The sequence below is a fragment of the Pinus tabuliformis genome, chromosome 9, assembly GCF_031772625.1.
Source record: "Pinus tabuliformis cultivar Carrire ecotype Pingquan chromosome 9, CPIR1, whole genome shotgun sequence".
Classification (NCBI taxonomy): Eukaryota; Viridiplantae; Streptophyta; class Pinopsida; order Pinales; family Pinaceae; genus Pinus; species Pinus tabuliformis.
The window spans coordinates 217,268,231-217,277,169 of record NC_142307.1 but is presented as its reverse complement, the minus strand read 5'-3'; the positions used below and the strand labels follow the sequence as shown (position 1 = coordinate 217,277,169).

The 8,939-nt window shown below is 36.3% G+C and overlaps 1 pseudogene; it reads left to right on the top strand.

Moving 5' to 3' along the window:
- Positions 1-279: 279 nt before the first annotated feature.
- On the top strand, positions 280-8,181 carry LOC149147933 (FRIGIDA-like protein 3 pseudogene; annotated as a pseudogene).
- Positions 8,182-8,939: the final 758 nt, after the last annotated feature.

Sequence of the window (8,939 nt, the reverse complement as noted above, 5' to 3'; positions counted from 1 at the left end):
GAAAATCTGACTGTGACCTCTGCCAGGTCCTCCTCCTCCTCGGCCCCATCCTCAATCTTGATAACCTTTGCTCGCTCCTTTGGCACATTGATATGGAGGCCAAGTTTCTGCTTACATATGGTACGTAGGGGTTCTTTCCATCATCAACTCATATCTTCGATAGTGGAACTCATCGTGGCCCATAGATTTGAAGAAATTACAGAATAATTTCCAGGTGTGTGAATGAGATTTTAAAGTAAATGACAATTATCCATCGCATGTTGCCCAGTAACTTAACAAATGGCACACCACAGCACAGCCCCCATTCTCGGCCCTGCTTGGGCTTCTGGTTTTAGGGGAATCAAACCCCCTCATGTAATACAATTCATGTATATGGGATAGCGATCCTTATCATGCCCATGTCCCTTGCAATTTAAACACCAGACTTCTGCGAGCATTTCTAGTTTAGTATCCTTGTCTTTCTTCAAACTTTGCAATTGTAGGTGTAAGATCGCTAATTGTGAGTGGATCTGTTGTACTGCCAAGTTCATATCCTAAATAGCTGATGCATGCATCCTCATTGATATTTCCAAGGATTCTCCCTGTGTATCTATCTTTTTCTGTCACAGAGAAATTCTCAAATGGGGTAGAAGCGACGCAATAAGCTAGTCATGATGCTGGCTATCCTAAATCTGCATGTTATCCTATCTGATCTAGCACTTCAACCTTTGATCAAAGTCCCAAGGTGTCTCTTCCACCTTCATCATGATCTCTTTGAATTCAATCATTGACTGTGAGTTAGAATTAGGCTACTAAATTCTTTGTTCAATGTCGTCTTCATCTCTCCTAGCATTGCAAGAGGATTATCAACGCAATGCTTAATGTACCAAGTTAGAGCGCGATCCTGCAAAGAGGTAACCAACTGTGCCTTGTTTATATTATCATCAGTGATCTGTTGCATTGACCATACATCATTCGCAACAAACCATAATTGCTCTGGATCTTCACTTTCTATGCCCTTGAAGATGGGCATTTTCATTGCGTTCACCATGTTGAAAGGTGTCGGTGGAGGTGGATGTGTGGGCAAAGGTGTATGCGGTGGAGGTGGAGGTGGAGGTGGAGTGGATGGATGATTTGTTCTAGGATTTCCATGAGTGATTCGCTGAACAACACTTCGCGGTGTAGTCTGCCCCACCCCTTCGTCGTCACTTGAAGGAGGTCCAATCGATGCACTATACTCTGGTCCTAATCCTTCAGTTTTCTAAAGAATCATCTGCTCCACGTAGACCTGAAGATAAAGTTAATGGCATCACCCATTTTTCACATAACAACGTTTTAATCCAAGTATTCAATGATCTTAAATACTTACATTGCGGTCCATTGAAGAATCGTCGCTCCACTTCGCTATAGCTGACTGAGGTATTAACTACAAATTCTGTCACAAATCCTTCGAGAATTCGATCGAGACAATGATCGATAGACCATGCGACCTTTTTTTTCAGAAGCGTCTAGTCGTCGCAATAATTCTAGAGTCCACACTATAGGACTATCGATCTTCCACCTTCCTTGACTGTTTGTCAATTTGGCTAACCACTCGTACAATTCAATGGGGAAGGTGCAGAAGAAGATCTCATGAATCTCAGTGTAAAAATATATATTCAACCAATCCTCCTTCGACAGGCATGAATTCATGTTCTCTTGTGTTGCGAACTCGTGAATATGTCGATCCAACCACTTTTCAATTTCTTTCTTAGTCAGATTTGAATGGTACAATATCGCACATCTCTTTAAGAAGATCACGGTCCTGACAACAAAACCATTTGTTGGCTTAGGGGGTCCTGACCTAGGTTCGAAGTTAGTTGTACCAACCAACAAAACCCTACACTACTGGCCCTTTCTGCAACAGCCAACATAGCACAGGCTACAGTCTCACTCGAAGCAATATGGGGGGATGCAAGAACCAAGTTTCTACATCAAGAGACTAGTGTGATGTCTTCCAACACCATAGATTTGTCCCTGTGCAGATTGATAAATTCCTAGGGCTCGTCACTCTAACTATGTTAAAATGGCCTTCAAACCTTCGTGAAGGTCCATAGTGAGTCCTTGTGGACCTTTACCAATAGATCTACCTGCTTGCGTGCATAAAAAAGCAATCCTAAATTGGCATTCACACAAATCTACTTAAGTCGTCATTAAACATAAGAGAAATTACCATAGACTTCACGGAAGTGTTTAAACATGCATTGCGTACATTATTAGGATTGATTCAAGATAATCTCATAGAATTCAATCAATATTTCATAAAACAAGTCATTAATTAGTGGTATATAACATAAACAGACATGAACAGAAATACTCAATAATTCTTTGGAAACTTGTCTTTATTGATCTTCAACTCACAGATTACAAACTCAAATTTTCTTACGCACATAGCTGTAGTGGTCCACTCACTTGGCTGTGGAGCCTCACTTCCTCTACCTAAGTGTAGGAAAGAAAGGCTTCTTGCCTTAGCTTCTACCTAAGACTCTTCAATCAACCCAATTCCCTATCTTTTTTTTCCATCTAGTTACCTCTTCCTTTCGCTAAGACTTAACTATTTATAGACTTTTTTCATACAATTCCATGGTCCGTGGACCATGAGTTAATCTGAAAGATGACTCATAACTTTACTTAAAACAAGGGGCTAAGCCCCTTTGACTTTTATTCAACTATGAGCTCAGCATACAAAAATCGTGGATACTTTACATCTTTTACAAAATTTGATACAGAAAAACTACTAATTAATTCCTTTCTGCCACTCGGGACCCCATCCCAACAATGATATTTGGTGAGACACTAGAAGACAATCTGTTTGCAGCAGCACAATTTAGTGAAGAAGTCAAAGAGAGAGAGACAAAAATAGAGGAAGAGGCAAAGAAGGAAGCTTAGAAAGAGAAAATAGAGACAGATGCAGAAGCAGAGCTGAAAGTGCAACAACTAGAAGTACAACAAGAAAAATATCTCATTGCAAAGCAGAAAGAATAGAACCAATGTGGTTTTGAAGATGTTTTTAAACTTACCATTGATTTCCAATCTATAGGTACAAAGAATGATTTTGAAGAATAGTTAAATTTTCTTGAAGCATGGATTGTAACACCATGTCTAGATGAAGTCTCCATAGAAGCTGTAGAAATGAATATTGAAGACAACATGCATGATGAAGAGATTAATGAAATTTTCCAGTATTGGGGTCCTGAAGAGATGAAATTGTATTATGGTCTTATGTTGCAGCAGATTGATGATGAAAATAGAAATACATAAGATGATATATGGCAACAGCCTGCATACAATCTGTTTTTTGAAGAAGTCTAGGATATTTTTTGACAACCTAGAAAAATGGAAGACCTGCACCAGCAAATGAAGAAACCAAGGTTTGAAGGATACAACAAAGAGAAAAATCTGAAACAATTTAGAGGCTACATAATCCAGAAGAAGAGAAGAAGAAAAGAAAATGTAGTTGAAGTCAATCTTTTTTTAAATTGTAAGCCTAACTGAGACAAACCAAGAGACATCTTAGTTTAAAATTTTATGTCGCTCTAATTAAGGGGGAGTGGTGGAGAATCTAATTCCAACCACCTATTAGGTGCGAAAATCATCCCTCCAAGTGTCCTAGTTCAGTTTCACTGAGTCCAGTTTAAGTCTAGCTTGAATCTAGTCATCTATTACTCGTGTTTCCAATGCAATCTTACTTATGTGATTTGTAATACTAGGAAGAGTAGTCCTCTGCTCCAAGTTTTAGTCTACTTATGGTTGTGCATAATGGGGTTCACGAGAATCTATGTGTTCCTTCTCTCTTACTTCTACGACTTCTTCATAGACATCATCCACTTGTAGCTAAGCACAGTGGGATTCAACAAACTTTTCATCTCGTTGTAGATCTTTTTTTGTATATCCACCTTCATGTTCAACTTCAATACTCCCCCTTACACCAAAAATCCTCTCAAAAGTATCTCAGGCCTCCTTGGCTATTTTGGCATCTGAAATCATGGGAAGAATTCTTTCATCGACAGATTCTTTTATACATGCTAATCCAAAGGCATCATTTTGTCTCTTCACCTCTGAATCTAACAACATATCAAACATGTTTTGTTGTCACTTTTAACTTCTTAGCCTTTTTGGCTTTTCCCATTTCTACTTGGCATTTGTTTCACATACAAATTTAACACTACTTTTCCAACACTTTTTACTCTACTATGGCTTCCATTGTTTTAAAAAAAAAAATTAATACTCATAACCCATTTGAATAATGCCTTATTATTCTCTTAATAATATGATTTTAAGACTTTAAAAAACATGAATCTCTTGCCTCTTCACAAAAGTCGTGCTCAACACAACACAATCACATAATCGTGAAGCTCATTTGACTTTTGCCAAAAATTTCAACCTCATAGAACGACACAAGATTTAAAACTTTCAACGAAGATGGTATTTTCACACAGATCACAGAGCATGACAGAAGATTGAAAAATACGAGGCACTCTACCTTAAAAAAATGCTCTTAATTTTTAAAATGTCGCTTCAACTTTTTCCGTGTGCACAACGCCGACGAGATCTGTTGTGAGTAGGTGTGCACAGTTCTTTAAACACACAGGGTGCAAAAATATTAATAATTCAACAAATTTCTATGATTTTGTGCGCAATTTCTTCTTGGCTAAATTGCGAATACTGAACACTGAGCATCTTTTACAACTGCGCAATTTCTCTTTTCTCCTAGGCTTCTGACGCTTTTTTTGTGTAATCCCAAATGATTTGAAACACTGCTTTCTCTGGAGTCTTATGCGACTTGGTGCTCAGATACCAAGAAAAAAATTGAAGAGAATAAAATGTGGAAGATTACATTGGAAACATCAGTAATAAATTACTGGAGTAAAACTCTACTTAAACTGGACTCATGAAATTTAACTAGGACACTTGGATGGACGATTTTGACACATAATAGGTGGCTGGAATTAGATTCTCCAACACAAAAGTTGTTGGAGAATGTAATCCCAACAGCCTATGAGGTGTCAAAACCATCCCTCCAAGTGTCCATGTCAATTTCATTTACTTCAGTGTAAGTATTAGGTGTCAAAACTGTCCCTCCAAGTTTCCATGTCAATTTCACTTAAGTCATTTATTAGTGATGTTTCCAATGTAATGTTATTTAACTGATTTGTAATACTGTGAAGAGAAATTCCTCTGCTCCAAGTTTTGGTCTATTCAATTTTGGTAATGGTATCATAGCTTCAGGTCGCATAAGACTCTAGATCCACTAATTTGGTCATGCTACGGCCAGTAGAGAATGTTTCTCAAAGCAGACTCCTCCTTATAGATTGATAGATGCACTAAGTTCACTAACGCTTCTCCTATCAGCAATTAAAAACACAATTCAATGCCCATGACTATCAAATCCTTTGCACAACTGCTACCCTTTGTTCAAATTCACCGAGATTTGACCTTATGCTCTAATACCAACATAAAGCTTAGAGAGACAGATAAAATATGGAGGAAATGAGCAACTCTCAATTAAACCTAGCTGAGCTTGAAGAGTTTCTACACAGGACTTGATTCATTCACCAAATCATGTGTACATAAATAAGATTAGAAATTTATTAAAGAAATTGAACAAATTCATAAAAACAAGATTTAATCTAACTAATCGCAACCACTTGCTAATAATAAAATAGTATAGAAAATTCTGCATATCTCCATTATTCCAAATTATAATAATAATTCATTTTACTTTAATTCTATTTTATTATTCCACTTTTTATAATTCTTTTTTGAATTTTATTTTATTTCATAATGATATATATTATATTTTATTGAATATATAGATAATATCGTTGAAATAATTAAATTTCAACTATATAATTTATTTGATCCCAAAAAGATATTCCTGTAATATATCTATATATGTGGGGGTTTGTGTGTTAATGAATGGAATAATTGATATATAGAATCCCAAATGAAATTGGAAATTAGAAATTAAGCTGTTTTTCCATGTTGTAACATCTAGCATGATTAATTCACTTGAGTCGCAAAATCCAGCCAAACAGAAAATGCTGTGTAACTCTGAAAATGAAGATGTTGCAGCTCATTCTTATGATGTCCACTCACAGAGTCACCCATAAATAAATGTATGGTAAACAAATGTTGTATAAAGGGACATTCCACCCATAATCCATTTGGAGCGCTAGACAAATCTTAATGGGAGATAGGGATTGCTCATTAGCCCTCCATCGAGTTACAATGGATACTAGGTAATACATTTATATATCCACCTCACTAATAATGATGGCCTCTTATCATAACATATAACTAGCATTTGCACCAAATGTTGCAAAGGAAATGCCGTAAGGCATAAATTGAGGAACAATTCCGACATGGGAATGGGAAAATGTACATAAGATGCAGATATGTAGCATAAATGAGATTCTAAAGATGTATAAATTGAAGTTTATTTAGGGTGCTTAAGTCTATATTTTTTTTTAATTATTGAATTAATATTGCATATAAATCTCATAAAATTCAACCAACTTATAATTGAGGGCTCTGATCTCTAAGTTTGACTTTGGGTCATTAACATGGTATTGCACTGTCTCAACCACTAAACCACATAACAACAAACAAAAGACTACAAAATGTTACGATCATTACTATAGTAAACCCAATGACTCTACACACAATAATTTATTCTTTACTCGAAGAGAATATTGCTTAACCATATCCACAAAAAGATTGCAAGGTGGAAAGCATTATGCAGAACAGAATCTCTGTTATTATAACTTGTAAGTTGTAGCATTGTTCCAACCAATAAAACTATCTTCACATTTTGGAATATCAAATGGAAATAAGTTTTGAAGAATTCAATAAAAAACGTCCAAGATCATTGGATCACATGATTAATGGTACCCTGTCCTATGAATCTAATATTTTTATGCACTTACAATTAAGGGAGAAAACAAGGTCCAAACAATGTATACCACAGGGACCAATAAATAGTATATTTGCTAATCTTTGCTAGGATCAGAAAAAACAACATTACTTCTCCTTAAATCCTTCACAATCAAATTATACAATTGTTGTACAACACAAGGCCCATGCTGTTGTCAATAGTTCTGATTGAGAATGCGACCAGATTCCTTCAATCTCATACAGTGATTAATGCACCAATTATACAATTGTTGTACAACACAAGACTCATGTTGTTGTCAATCAAGCAATAGTTCTGATCGAGAATGCACCAGATTCCTTCAATCTCATATAGTGATTAATGCACCAAACACGGATGTACTAGTTGCAACGACTTCTATATCATTTTGCTGATGTTGTCATGTCAAAATCAATGTGATACAATTAAGTCACCTTTAAGAAGAACCTCATTGCAATTTCTATACAAGGATGTCTGTCTTATCATTACTCATTCTAATTTCACCTCTTTTATTGTCAGACTTCACGAATTAGCCTCCAAATGCTTGCTTCATCCACAGACCAGTGAATTACCTTTTATAAATATTTTGTTTGAGCATTGGAACTCAATAACATTTACAAAATTATAAAAAGTTTATCTCCAATCAATTTCTTTTCTTTTCTTTTTCTTTTTCTGATTTCCACTTATTATTGTTATATAAATATCTAAACTCATTTTATAATACTTTAAAAATAGAAATTTTCAGATATTATAATCCCTAAATTCTTTCTTCCCATTCTTAATGACTTTTGCAATTGGAAATAGGGCTTTGCAATTAGGTTCCCTCTGCATTAAACTCTGCAACTGACCCACCACGGTTAGTGTTGGAGTCCTTGGAGGGGTTTTATTCTCTTGAACAAAAGTCAAGTGAAAAGAAAGAGTCTGGGTTCCCGGCTCTACGCCGGGCCTGTACATTATTACTGGAATCTCTTGTACCTGTTTTGGCAGATCCTATTTTGGGTGTTGAACATCCAGTTCTGCCCTTAAATATAAAGGAGCAAGCCAAAAGTATTGCACATGAATGGAAGTCGAAGATAAACCTTGAAGGAGATGTTGCCAATGGCAATTCGTTGGAGGCCCAGGCCTTCTTGCAACTTCTAGCTACTTTTGGAATTGCGTTAGAGTTTGATAAAGATGACTTATGCAAGCTTGTTCTTGCATTTGCACGGTGCAGGCAGACACCTGAACTCTGTCGTTCCCTTGGACTTTAATAAAAAATGCCAGCTTGGTTGGCTGGTGTTCTGTAATGTTAGCCTCAGTGGCTAGGCTAGCAAAATTTCCATCCATTTTGGTAGATAGGCTTTTTGTTGTTTTTCTGGCATTCATCGCTAGCTTGGTTTTTTTGAGGGACTGGTGGATTTTATCAGTATACTTGGTTGTGGCTGATTGAGTTGAAGATAAATTTTGGTAATCCTGGCTGTAGTAAACCTTCCCAACGTTTTTTGTTTAGTCCAGTGAACGGGTTTCTAAGTTGACGGGGTTGGTAGTCTTTTCTTTAGATCTCAACATTTCATATGCAAGGCAGATACTGAGTGGCCTCTACTAGGTAGACATCTTTTTATGAGGTAGAAAGTTGTATGTAAGTTATTTTGCTGATATTAATAAAGGCACCTGAAGATGATCAGCTATGGTAAAGTGTCATAAGGCCTTTCATGAGTGGGGAACTGTTTACTTACAAAAATGGTCTCAAGCTGGCATAGTTGTTATCTTTATTGACAAATCCGGTGAAGTTGTCTGTATTGTTTTTTCTTTCACAGTAAACTGTCTTTTGGTATTTCAAATGTTTGTGACATATTCAGATTAACTGAAAATTTTGTGACAATTTAATGCAAATGTTGTAGAAACCCTGGTCAATAGTGGAAAACAAATTGAGGTAGTCAACTTTGCTCATGCATTTGGGCTGACAGAGAAGTTTGCACCTGTTCCTTTGTTGAAAACAAATTGAGGCAGTCAACTTTGCTCATGCATT